This window comes from Folsomia candida, unplaced genomic scaffold, assembly GCF_002217175.1.
Source record: "Folsomia candida strain VU population unplaced genomic scaffold, ASM221717v1 Fcan01_Sc032, whole genome shotgun sequence".
NCBI classification, from domain to species: Eukaryota; Metazoa; Arthropoda; class Collembola; order Entomobryomorpha; family Isotomidae; genus Folsomia; species Folsomia candida.
This window is the reverse complement of record NW_019091224.1, coordinates 1,284,363-1,298,040: the sequence shown is the minus strand read 5'-3', so window position 1 is coordinate 1,298,040 and position 13,678 is coordinate 1,284,363.

Below are 13,678 nucleotides of genomic sequence, written 5' to 3'. Positions count from 1 at the left end.
TAAATTACTAACAAATAATTACATATGCTCATGTGTACATATTTATGTACACATTGTCGATTACGAGCGTAAGGGTGGAAAAATTTTAACCAAGTGCAGTTTAAGCGTATTTCCAAAATAGATTTTCCGGATAAGGTTTCGAATGGATCCACGTGCAAGAAGTAGATTGGCATGTTCCACGTGCCCAAAAACGTTCAAAACTAAGGCAGCCTTGAAGTATCACAAGTTCACGCATGGCGCCGATGCGAAGGTGAAATGCGAGGTAATAGTTTAAATTTATTCATGCGAAATACGAATATGAATTTGCAAAATTTATAAATGTTTGAGCAAAATACACAATATCCGATAAATTTTACCACATTATTTCACTTAAACTTTAACTTGAGCAAACTTTCCTACTTATGATTGACCAAGTTTTAGAATTTAAGATTGACTTAGGTGACTCATCGTCTCAAAAAATCTCATGGCAAAAAACAGCGCGAAAGCATTTTATCTGGTATTTCTTGTTCACCAGAACATATGTTTTGTGTTTTGTTTTGTTTTGGAAGGGGCGTCCATTCACTACGTATTGTATATCTAAATCTTCTAAGATCATTTTTATCGTGTTTTTATTCAATTCATTCAAATCTAATATAATACGCAGTAGGTGGATCGTCCATTGGTGGTGGATTTACACATACGCGTATACCTACCCACGTTATAGTTACTCTCCAGGAACCATAATTTCAAAATTGTTTTCTGGGACAATTAAGTCGAGTATAGACAATCAAAGCAATTAAGTTGATAAATAGGATGACGATGAGTTTTTTAAATTACGATAAGCCAATTTTTTTTAAATGGAATCCTCTTTAACAGGAGGTCTTATGTCCTTTCACTTTTTTTGCAAAAACTGCAAAAACTCCTTCAAAAACTGTCAAAATCTGGAGTGTATATTTTTAATAAATGCGCAAAGGCTTGTTCTACAAACTTGTCGCTTTATATGTTTGAATGAAATACTAAAGCCGAGAAATGATTAAAAATGTGCTAATTTTTAGGCCTGTGACGTCACAGGCGATGAGTCACCTAAGTCTACGTTAAGTTAAATTGTCAAATCTTTTCCAAATAGGGGGACTTGGGCACAATATTATGTTTAACCTATCAACGACGAAAGTACTCACATTTGTGTGGTTATTACCCTGACAACAAAATTTCGTTAAAAAAATTATTTCTATGGTATTTTGTGGAAAACTCGATGGTAAAAGTGGATCTTTTTCGACATTTTTCTTCTAAAATTTTGGTATTTTCCCCATCCCGACAAATGTTAAAAAGTTTTTCGTGTTTTTCATATTAAGAAATTTATAAATTGGAAACTGCATGAAAATTTTAATTGGTTGCTATCAGGTATAATTATGCAATCAACAGCGCACTGATGTGAAATTTTATTTAAAAATCAGTAGTACGAAAGAGGTTAAGAACCGCTCTTTACAAGAAATATGTAAATATATAAGTATAAAAAATATATAAATAAATATTATCCATTGATGGAACTCTCGTCAATATTTGTGTATTCTTGTGTACATCTTATACTAAAATTCCACCCGTAAAGTTGGAGTGAAAGAATTTGGGTCCACGCTAAAACACTAAATGTCAGGCTTACATGGAAATATGAACTGATTAAATTTATCTTAATCTAAAAAAAATTAGTGCTTACGTATATATTTATGGCTTAGCAAGCAGCCCTTTGTTATGTATGTACATACTGAAGCCGTCAAAAAATTAACACAAATTATCATCATCGGTTTTTTATTCCATTACGAAACTTTTCATTCATTCACTGTAAATAAAGTTGAGTAAAATTACCACTAACACAACTATTGTGTTAAATTTACCCTGACAAAGGGAAAATTTACTTAGGGTTGGGCAATCTTTCAAAGTTGAACAAACTTTAAGTTTTATTGGATAACTTTTACACTATAGTTGTGTTAGTGGCAATTTTACTCAAAATCGAGTAAATTTTAATCAAATTTATTTAGAGTGTTACATATATGAGCATCTGTACAAACACATTTATAGAATATCTACTTCACCCCCTTTGTTTTCAGACTTACATAAACACGTCAGTGTTTTGCCTTTTCATAAGCTAATTACATATTTTCTAATTTATTCAAAGTAGCTGGACACGAACTGCTTTTTATCCTTATCGCACGCTCCGGTCCACGCAAAGCTCAACTGCGTAGAAGTCTCTACCTATTTTTATGCATAAATTTCAACCTCATGCAATTATGCTAATTAAAATATACTAATACCATCTTGGTATTCACCTTAAATATTTTAGTGAAACCATTGTCTTAGCTTTTAAATAAAAGCAGGCTACTCTCCTATCGTTTTTTTTGGCTCCCTAGGGCTTTATTTTGCACTGGTCCCAAATTCGACACGACAAACGATACATATGTAGTTATCTGGAATAAATTATGCTTTGACACAGTTCGTTTGTATTTTGGTATCATATCAAACGGCGGATATATCTAGTTTATATAAGTTTAATCAAAATGAAATATACAAATATTCATCAAGGTGCTCCATTACAACTCTAGGTTGGTCAATAACAAATTAAAGGTGATTATGGAACATATGTAATTTTGTTCTCTGATTGGCACGTCTTAAACCATATATTAAGTTCTATATAATAATTTAGAAACTATGTACACAATTTATATCGGAATTATGTATGTACGCTAGCTCCAAATACTTAAATAATCCATGGTGCTCCTCGTTAAAATAGTTTTTACACATCCTCAAATAGAATTTATTTGGTTACATTTCAAAATTTAGTAACCACAAGCAATCTAGATTGCAACCTTACTCATCAAAATCCCATTCAAGTAGCCCAGCAAAATGAATTATCGCTTTATCCTCATAATTATCCTGACCTACCAATCGATCCAAGCTGCGTGGAATTTCAACAATTTATTCCGTGGTTGCGACCTCCAATTCCTCACGAATAATCACACATCTCAAATATCTCCCATTCTGCAGGAAGTGATGATCCGCCATGACAACTTCGCACCACATCTAATCGGACCATTAGGGTTAAACCTATCCTCCGATAATCTTGTTAACCTTGACGTCACCACAATCCCACAATTTCACAGATTTCGAACCCTCCTCATCTTCGTGGATCTGATCGAATCAGCAAAATTGCAGGGTTGGCCAAGATATTTTGTTGCAAAGATACAAGATACAAGATACAAAATATTTTGAACGAAACCCAAGATACAAGATACTAAATACAAATAATTAGAGTTACACAAGATACAAGATAAATTTTATCTGCTGTGATCCCAGATACAAGATATTTATTTGAAATAATTTTTTCAAGATACAAGATAAATTATTCGGAGCTTGCAAAAAAAACATGAAATAACGAAGCACCACTTGATTTTTTGTATTGTAGCCGAGTAACTTGTTAATAATGATAGTATACGACAATACGACTCATAACTGGCATTGTAATTTATAATGCAAGTCCCTGTTTACAATTTATAAACAAAGATGAGGATTTCATCTGTGGTGACCCATACTGATTTTTTAAAATTATTCTATGGAACTGAAATTATTATTACTAGTATATTCAGTTGAAATTTGGAATAATTGCTCTAATGGTGGTACAAATTTGGAATATAATGCAAATTACAAAATTTGCCAACGTGCGAGGGTTTATTTACTGTGGATAAATAAATATTACGACGTTATACAACAGAACCTTGCATCCGGCTCGGCAAAGCTGTACACTGAGGTTTTTAAATCTTCATAATTCCAAGTTTTAATACTACCAAATATGCAAGTTTCCCGGGTTTTCACTAAAAAAAGTATCTTGTATCTTGACTAGTATTTCAAATAAAATATGATTGAAATAAATTCTCCAGATACAAGATACAAGATACCAAATACTTTTGCGAAACGTTCAGATACAAGATACAGTGTCGGACAGATGTCTACGTCCACATAGTCGCGTCAATTTCATTTTCAAATTGTCACTGAACTACTGAACCAATTTTCATCATTGATATATCAAATTCTCACAAATTTAACGTAATTTCATAAAACATATGAGTTATTTCTGAAAATTCTGGGAAAACTGAGAATCATAGTGCAGAGCGAGAGAGGATGAAATTTGAGCGGACAAAAGTCTACGTCCACTTCACTTTAATTGTCAACAACAAAAATCTCTCCAATTTATAAAATCAGGTAACTTAATAAATCTATCAATAACATATGCCGCATTAATTTTTAAATAATTTTCTTCCAGAAAAATATGATGGCGTCGACACGCAAGGAAATTCCTATCGCTATTCGAGATCTTGTCATTCAGGACTGGAAGGGTGGACAAAAAGGGGGGCTGTCGCAGAGACAAATAGGGACCAAGTATAAATTAGCAAGGACAACCATCCAGACAATCATTAAGAACTTTAGAGCTAATGGTTCAGTCCAAAACAAGGTCAGAAGTGGTCGAAAACCCATTTTGGCTCACCGAGAAGTACGCCACGTGCTCAACAAAGTCAACGTTACACCCTCACTTAGTGCTCCAAAGCTATCTACCGAGATCAAGGAGATGTTCGGCAAACAGGTTAGTCCTATGACCATCCAAAGAACACTGAATAAGGGAAATTTGAAATCCCACAGAGCAGTCCGGAAGCCTCTTATTGTACCGAGGAATGCAACCAAACGAGTGAAGTTTGCCAGAGACCACATTTCCAAGCCACAAACATTCTGGGACATATTTTATGGACTGACGAGTCAAAGTTCAATGTCTTTGGGTCAGATGGGCGTCGTAGAGTGTGGAGATATCCAAAAGAAGCTTTGAATCCAAAAAATCTCAACCCCACAGTTAAGCACGGCGGCGGGTCGGTAATGGTGTGGGGATGCATGGCTTCAAGTGGGGCAGGAAAAATGGAATTTGTTGACGGAATTATGGACCAATACAAGTACCAGGGAATACTTGACCGTAATATCCAGGAATCTGTTCGAAAACTTGGACTTGGACGACGATTTGCCTTCCAACAAGACAACGATCCGAAACACTCTGCCACGTCCACCATGGAATACTTCAAGAAAAAAAAATTCCGAAGCTAGAATGGCCTCCCCAATCTCCAGACTTGAATCCCATTGAGCATCTGTGGGACCACATTGAAAGAGAAATAAGAAAAAAATCTTTTTCAGGAATTCCGGGCCTAAAATCCAGAATTCGTGAAGTTTGGGAAACCATTTCTGAAGATGTGACCAAGAATTTGGTAAACTCTATGACTCGAAGCCTTGAAGCCGTCCTTAAAGCGAACGGAGGCCCAACCAAATATTAAAAATTAATTGTTATAACATTCCTTATAAATTACAGTTTTTTTTGTATGTTTTCTCTGACTGGACGTTGATTTTTGTCCATCCAATTGTTTTCATTTTGAATTAAAATACATCTCTGGCCTAAAATAAATTTTTTAGCGGAAAACTAATAATGTGCTATGAAATTACGTTAAATTTGTGAGAATTTGATATATCAATGATGAAAATTGGTTCAGTAGTTCAGTGACAATTTGAAAATGAAATTGACGCGACTATGTGGACGTAGACATCTGTCCGACACTGTAAAAGATAAGATAAACTCCGTTGCACAAGATACAAGATATATCTTGTATCTTTTATCTGATATCTTGCATCTTGTTAAATTATCTTGGCCAACCCTGCAAAATTGGTGGAACACTGCTATGTTCTCTGGGCAATATTACGACGTTCCCCTGCCGCTGATTATATTTTCGCACATGTCGACAATCCCCATAACAGAGATATTTACGAGCGTTACATTAAATGCCACAGCCCCTCAAAATTAGTCATTTTCAGTGCAAATTACCCCGAATCTATGTTTATACCATGCCTACTCTGCCCATCTCAGGTTGGTGCGTTAACTGAAGAAAAATTAACCCTGGCGTTCACTCTTCGTCAAATTGATGTGGCATGGGACGTGCAAAATTTGAATCTTCAAGGACGAATAGTGCAATACCTTGGTTCACAAAGTATCCAGCAGGAGGGTGATTGCACCCCAACTTTAAGACATTTCTATACCTTAGATTCTTCCGAATTTTGCCCGTTGTCCATTCTCCGACATAAATATAACTTCACTTATTCCGATTGGAGAGTAATCAACAAGACCGTGAGAAGAGATATGATCGGAAGTATTAGCTTCAGCAATATTCTTGCCGATAAAACGTGGCGCCATATGCTAAAAAATAATTTTGGGATTTATAGCGTGAATTTTGAGAATTTCAAATTTTCTGTTGTTACCTTTTTCACTTCGGTGACGAATAACTTTGCAACGTTTTTGCTACCCTTTGACTCAGCAACGTGGATTCTCATAGTCGTTTCTTGTATAACAATATCAATTTTAGTTCCTATTTCGGCTTCTGCTACTGGATTCAGTCATCGGTTTGGGTTGAAGGAATATATTTCCAAAGACCTATTTGAAGTTGCCGCCATGCTTTTGGGGCAAAGTGGAAGGGGTGATGCTACGAAAATATTTGCCAATAGACGCGTTGCCCTGATTATCTCACCCGTTTGGTTGTTTGGGTGTTACATTCTAATGGAAAATTTGTACCAGGGAGCAATGTTTTCGTTTTTAACGGTTCCTGAGATGCCCAAGGTACCACGAACGATGGAAGAGCTGATATCTTCCAGAGTCCCAGTCTTAACGACAAACAGTTTCGGATCCTATATCATTGCCCTGAACCGATCGAAACGCACCATTCCATACGCCTCGATCCTTAAGGGTATCCTGATACCACCAGTGGCGGGGCTAGGATATTTTTAGACGTGGGCACCAGAAAAAAATATTATAAATTACAGTATGCAACTTATTTAATGCAACGATTTTTAACTTCAAATTTAAATTCAATTTTCCCAAGAACAGGTAGATATTTGTGTCAAAATTATTTTTATATCAATTACTCATACGTCCCAATTATTGTACGTTCTTCTCACAATGAGAAGGCGTTGGATCTTTATTTCCGATTTTGACCGGACTAATTTTAAATTTTTCACGCTCAGAAATAGGCGAACCAATGTTTTGCATTTTCTTCAATGCACGTAAATATTCTCGCAATTGACGGAGTTTTTAATACTTTTTTTAGCCAATTGAAATTTTTCCCTGAAGGCCCTATTAAATTTCCTGCTTTAATCCGATTTTAAAAAGAACATATTTTCTCAGACCCAGTTGATAAATCGATGGCGAATAGCTCATCGAGTCGTAAATTTTTTTTTTCAAAATGGAAACTATCAAAATCACTTTTTCTGTCTTTTCTGTAGCTAAATCATTTCACATCCTTGCTCAGAATGCAACCGTAATTAGAAAAAAATCCTATAAAATTATGAAGTTGTGTGAATAATTCCAAAATTTATAGTTAAATATATAACAATTCGGCATTATTTATTGATGATAAATTCGAGTGGTGAAGGGTTACGGGTTCAATGTCTTCGCGTGGGAATGGGAGAGCGAGAGAGAGAAACAGCAAAAAAGGTGAGCTCGCGATGGACGTTGCGTGAAAAATCAAGCGTGTTTGCGAACTTGCAGCGCCGAAAAACGTGCTGAATTTTGCGACTCTGCGCAAGTGCCGAACCAAACGTTGTTTTTAAAGACTTGCTCTTTCAAACTAGCATGGTCAACAAATTATCTGGGCTAAAAATGGTTTGCGTCTCCATTTTTAGTTATTTAAAAAAATCCACTTATCAAAAACTTTTAGTCTTGAAAAATGTAAGACTAATTTATTCAAAAACATTCGAACTTGCATTAAGTTTTAATAGTCTCCCTAGTATTTTTTAACTGCTCGGAAACAATTCTGACGTTTCATGTTTGAAATAAGGCCATAATTTAAGAGTTATGACATTTTGAAAAATTCTGATTTTAAGCTAAGATTCACGATAGATTTTGAAACTCTCAAGCGACCTTTCACAAAAATAATTAGTAACTCGTGAAATACTTTTGATGTCCATTGAGGGTGTTCGCCAAACTTTTGAGGTTCGATCAGTGCCGAACCGAACGGTGCATTGTAGCATTACGGGAACGGATCGATCAGATTGGAAAATTTAAAGTTCGGTTCTGTGAACGTTTGTAAACGGTTAGCTCTGTCAAATTCCAAATTCGGATACCTCGTATTCGAAAATATGCGGATTTTCCAGATTTCAAATACCTCGAAATCCGGATTTCATTAAGAGAAGAAGCCGGATTTTTTAATGGTTAGACTCATGTTCATTTGCATACATACATATGCTGTAAAAATACAAATCGTTGAGAAAATTAATTTAAAAACGATTGCTTTGTTGGATATTATTCATCTTTGGTTGTTCCTTTATGATATCCGACAACAAACTCAAGTTTTTGAAATGTCACATTTTTCATTCCATCATCTGAAAAATACTCCCAGAAATTAAAGATATGGGCAGAAAATTTTAGAAAATGTTCGAAAAAAGCGGGATTGCAATTGAATATATCTAATAACGCAACTAATCGTTGCCAACCATCTGACACTTCAAATTTCAAGGAAATCTCGATACCCTTATGAAGTCATACCTTTAACTTCATACTTTTATCGATTCACAACGTTATGGCCCTTTTCACTTTTTGTCTAAATTTATACATAGGATTTCAGTGCGGATAATATCATTACCTTAGTGACTCTAATTAGTAATAATGACTTCTATAAAATTTGTAGACATAAATTACTTAAGACGAAAAGTCATCCGCTTGGAGCTGCTGATTTTTTTAGTATCTGAAGTTCACTGAATTTCAGATGCACATTTGAGTAGAATTATCTCCTCTATCCCTCTTTGTATCGAACTGACCCACTATTCAGCACATTGTGCAGTGAAATATTGAAGAAAAAATAATTATGATTTACAACTACGAATTATCGCTTTTTGTATAGATAAAGTAATTACTGCTAATGATCAATAATATACACCGTTATTTACACTACTTATAGTGGACGAGGGCCAACTCTAATAATCGTTTTTGACAGTTTTTGAGGAATGCAGTACATGACATTGTAGAAATCATGATCAACAGCATACATAACCCGCAGTTGATCCCACACCAGCATTACTCGCACCGCAACATCAGGGGAAAGCTACATAGTCGCACGAAAACACTGGCGTATGAATAAGTTCGAGAGGTGAAAGAGGAGCTTGTTCAAAACTGTTCGCTTCTGCTAAAGGGAATAAGAGCTTTATGCGTAAACACGCTTTGAGGGAAGAACTCGGGTCACGATGACAACCAATTACCCCGTCTCTACTCGGCGATTTACCGTAAGATATGCACATGTCAATAGCTCAATCTCAAACGTATGTTAAATATCGTTTGCATTTATTTACTCCTATAGCATAAAATTCATTATGCATCTGTGCGAATACTGGGCTCAAAGATATTTATTTCCTTTACTGCAAACTTGTTGAAAAGATAAACATTCATCAATAAATACCACTTTTAAATAGCAATAGGCGAGATGGACTTTCACGACTTTGTGTGCATTAATATCATTATTTTTATATCACTATTTGTTTTCGCGTATTTCATGGAAGGATTGATAATTGATTTTTGGTATCAAGATGAAGAGCTGAGGTAAATAAATATGTCTGACGCTTGTTCTTCTAATCATTGACTTTATGTATTTTATAATTTGCAGATACTTTTTCGTCCCTCCTGATGAATACATTAGTAAGAGAGAAATCTGAAAAAGTGATGGAAAAGATGATGCAGGGTAAGCAATATGCATACTAATTTATAAGTATGGTGGGATTAAAGTTTTTATACCGTTTATTTCCAGTTGTTGTAGATAAATGCCAAATGAGGACAATAAGGAAGAAGCTTTAATACTTAAATAAATATAAATTAAATATGGTTGAAAGTTATGTTAACAGCGAAACCAAATACTTGGCACGAAATTTATATAATAATGAAATTTACGAATGTAATTGTCACAAATAATACTTTGTGTAAAAAATATTTTAACACTTGTGAACTGGCATGTGTGATATTAATACTGATAATAAACCAAGGTTAGCTGTTTCTAATACTTACAACTTACTAACCTCTGATAAATGGGTGGTCGGAGTTGCATATTTTATCAGATAAGTAATTTTGCGACGAAATTTGCTCAATATTTCTGCTACAATTTTACTAGATAGAAATTGCTTCATGGAGATAATGCTTTATGTAAGCTGATAAGATTCTGGCTACGTCTGGTCGGGTCAAAAAATACCGGCTGATCTACGTCCTGCATATAGATACGTCCTACGTAGATCCGTATAATACCTGCACGTTGATTTGAACATCACTTCGTAACCAACTCGCTTAAAAAATAACACTACACCATTCCCCGATTTTATCTAAATTGGTAGAAACGTGTTGCTGCGGGTGTTGCTCGGTGGAAACCGAAACTGCCATTATTGCCACCCTCGAAATTGTAAGATTTAAGTGAATGTCGACCCCGCTGATAAATTTCAATTACTGTTGCTGCACCATTGCACTAAAGGCTAGGTCGAAAAATTCACACAAATGGCTTTATAAATTGATCAGCGTGGTCCTCTAATTTCCATCGGTATTAATAATTATGATATAATAGCTGATAAAAAATAGGTATTCCAGATCTGAAGTATTGCATTTGCAAGTTTCCTGATTCCTTCTCTTTATTATGAAGCTCAAACTAATGGACGAAATACTCGTAAATACCAGCATATATTTAGAATTCGTGTTATATGGACAAAAAAAACTTAAACAATTTACTTTTCCTTATGCAGCAATAATTCCGATTACTTTTGGATTTATTTGCATGTTCGTCGCTCTAATCTACATAATTTCATCCGGCATGCTCCTACACGAATTTACAATTTTTAGTGTCACTCTTACAATAACGTTCCCCTTGTATGTATGTATTATGTGAGGAGGATTCCTGTCCATAAATGGCAGACACCGCAAATTTACTTCCACGCATTTACTTTTTTGGAGCCTCTCTCGATTCCCCAGCTGACGAATCTTAATGTTCCCCTTTTGAAAAGTATGCAGTTTAAATTCTAAAATCCAGAATCTTAATTAAGTAAACTATTCTGAATCCAGAGTAAACTTTAATCTTCATCATATTGACTTTAGTGTTGCTAACGTAATTTATAAGTTGAAGTGCATTCACATTTCAAAAAGATGACGTTATTCATTAATTAGGGTGACATTAGTCTAGACAAATATATTATTTTACAGAGAAACGTCCGACTCAGTTTGCCTTGGTTGTTCTGGAACTATATTTTCCTAACACTTGCTGCCACCGTGATTAACGTAATCCTCACTTTTACGACAATAATGGATTGGATTCCTGTTATTAGCGCAAGGGTCGCATTAGTCTTTGTGACTGGAGTGTTGGGGATTGCGGTGTAATGGACCTGCAGTTGCGATTATATTTCATTTATTAACTATGTTATGTTTTCGACTGTATACTATTATGAATGCAACTTCTTGAAACATTTAAAACAGCACAAATTGTTCAGCTAAAAAATGTATTGTGAGTAATTTAATATATAGAATTTATAGAACTCTTCAATTGAACAAGTTTAAAAGAGTTTAAAAGAAAGGGAAGCTATACATTTTAGAGGGTGGTTCGAAACTTCGTCAATCAGACAACCAAAAAAGTATAAAACAATGTTCACCAGGAAGATTCTCTTGTTAAATGGGTAAAATCATACCGATAAGAGCGACGAAAACAAGACAAGCATGATAGCTGTGCCCATCCAAACTAATTGACGATAAGGTGCTAAATACAGGAAAAGTGAGATCCCTCTGAAGACCATGTTGCACGAGAAGAATGACAACCCAGGAATGCCTGTGATGACAACTTGACAATAACCATAAAATAACTGTATAACAACAGTAAAATAAAGTACAGTTTCATAGTTATTACATTACAATAGTTATTTTAAATTGTAAAGCTGTGAAACCAATGTTAGAATGAAAATTTTGTAAAGAATGTTAGTTTAGGTAATGTCAAGCGGACCTTCCCAGCGGTTGGAAGATTTGAGGGAAAATATTATTGAAAATGTGGTGATATCGATAATGGGTGTCAACTTTACATAGTCAAGTGTCAAATTGATGGGAGATAATCGTGCCATTTTTGGGAGGAAAGGCAGACTGCGAAGTAATACAGGAATAATAATAAATGAATAGTAATAAGTTGTGTAAGGAAACTTTGATGCGATAATGGCTAGTTCTACGAAAGAGTGGAATTACCGAACGTTAAAAATATTACACATTTAATATTTGCATGTTTGGAAATTATGTCATGTGAACTGATTGCTAAGCAAGTTGAAACTGTATTAGATGTGACATTTGTGAAAATTAAGGTTGGAAAAGTAAACATGTGTTTGCATTAGGTTGCAACCTAGTGCAACACAACAACAACAACAACACAGGCCGACCAACCGGTTGGTCGGCCTGTGTTGTTAATAACCGTATAAATATTTAACTATATTAATCAGTAATTTATACAGAATTCAGTATGTGTATAATTAGTTTTGCAATAGTGCTTTTTCTAATACCTTATGAACAAATCCACTACAAGATGATAAAAGCTAATTTATTTACGATGGTTTGGTTCATGCACAACAAATAGAAAGATTTTTTGACACATGAAAATATTAAAGTCTTAAGTATTCAAGACTCGTTTGCTGAACAGCAAGTGAATTTCTTAATATGCCAGGACTCAATTATAGATTCAAATAATTCTTGGAATTTCCATTGTGGACATTTCTAATCTGGAATGCATTTAAGGATAAGTATGTGTCATAACTACATATATAACTTTATAGTTATCAAATAAACCACGAAATTTCAAGTCGAATAAACTTTTGAATGATTTTGAGATACACCAGATCATAAGCCAATTGTAAATATAAGTTTTGTGGAACAGCATTAGCATTTGAAAGGCGTAACCAGTAGGTCTGACTCTTTCTGCCACTAACAAGTTACAGATCTAGTTAGAGCAAAAGATGTCCATCAGATGTCTAACCCATCAGTGGCTGATTTGGATGTATATAATTAAGATTCCAATAAAAAAACGAATATTTTATACAGCATGAGATACAAGAAAATAGGAAATCAGCTATCGGGTGAATTTATGTATTGGATCTTCACAAACAAAAGTGACATTCTGCGTTCACTTGCTAATATTAGTGTCCCATCTGTGAGGCACTAATCAAGATGAGGGACATTGTTTGAGCCTGGCAAAAATCTTGAATCACAAGCGGGGTCCCACTGTCGATAAAATTGGAACCGAATTTAATTTTTAGAGCTGGGCACGCCTTCGCACTTTTAATCAAGGAGGATTTTCGCCCACCCCACCCACGCCGAATCATGGCGTTGGTTTGTTCTCTCAATATCTTTATCGAGACATTATTCACCCAGGAGGCGAGCGTGAAGACGAATATATTGTTAACGATGACATTCGCCCAGACAAGGGGGAAAATGAGAAAGACTGGCATCGGTATTTCGTCATGCATCATGATGGACACATACTGCGTAAGAATTTGTAATACAGGCATCAGGAGAATGTAGACGGGAATTAGGCGAACCATGAGAAATCCATTGAACATTTTTTCCAGAACTTGAATATTTCGGTAAAAC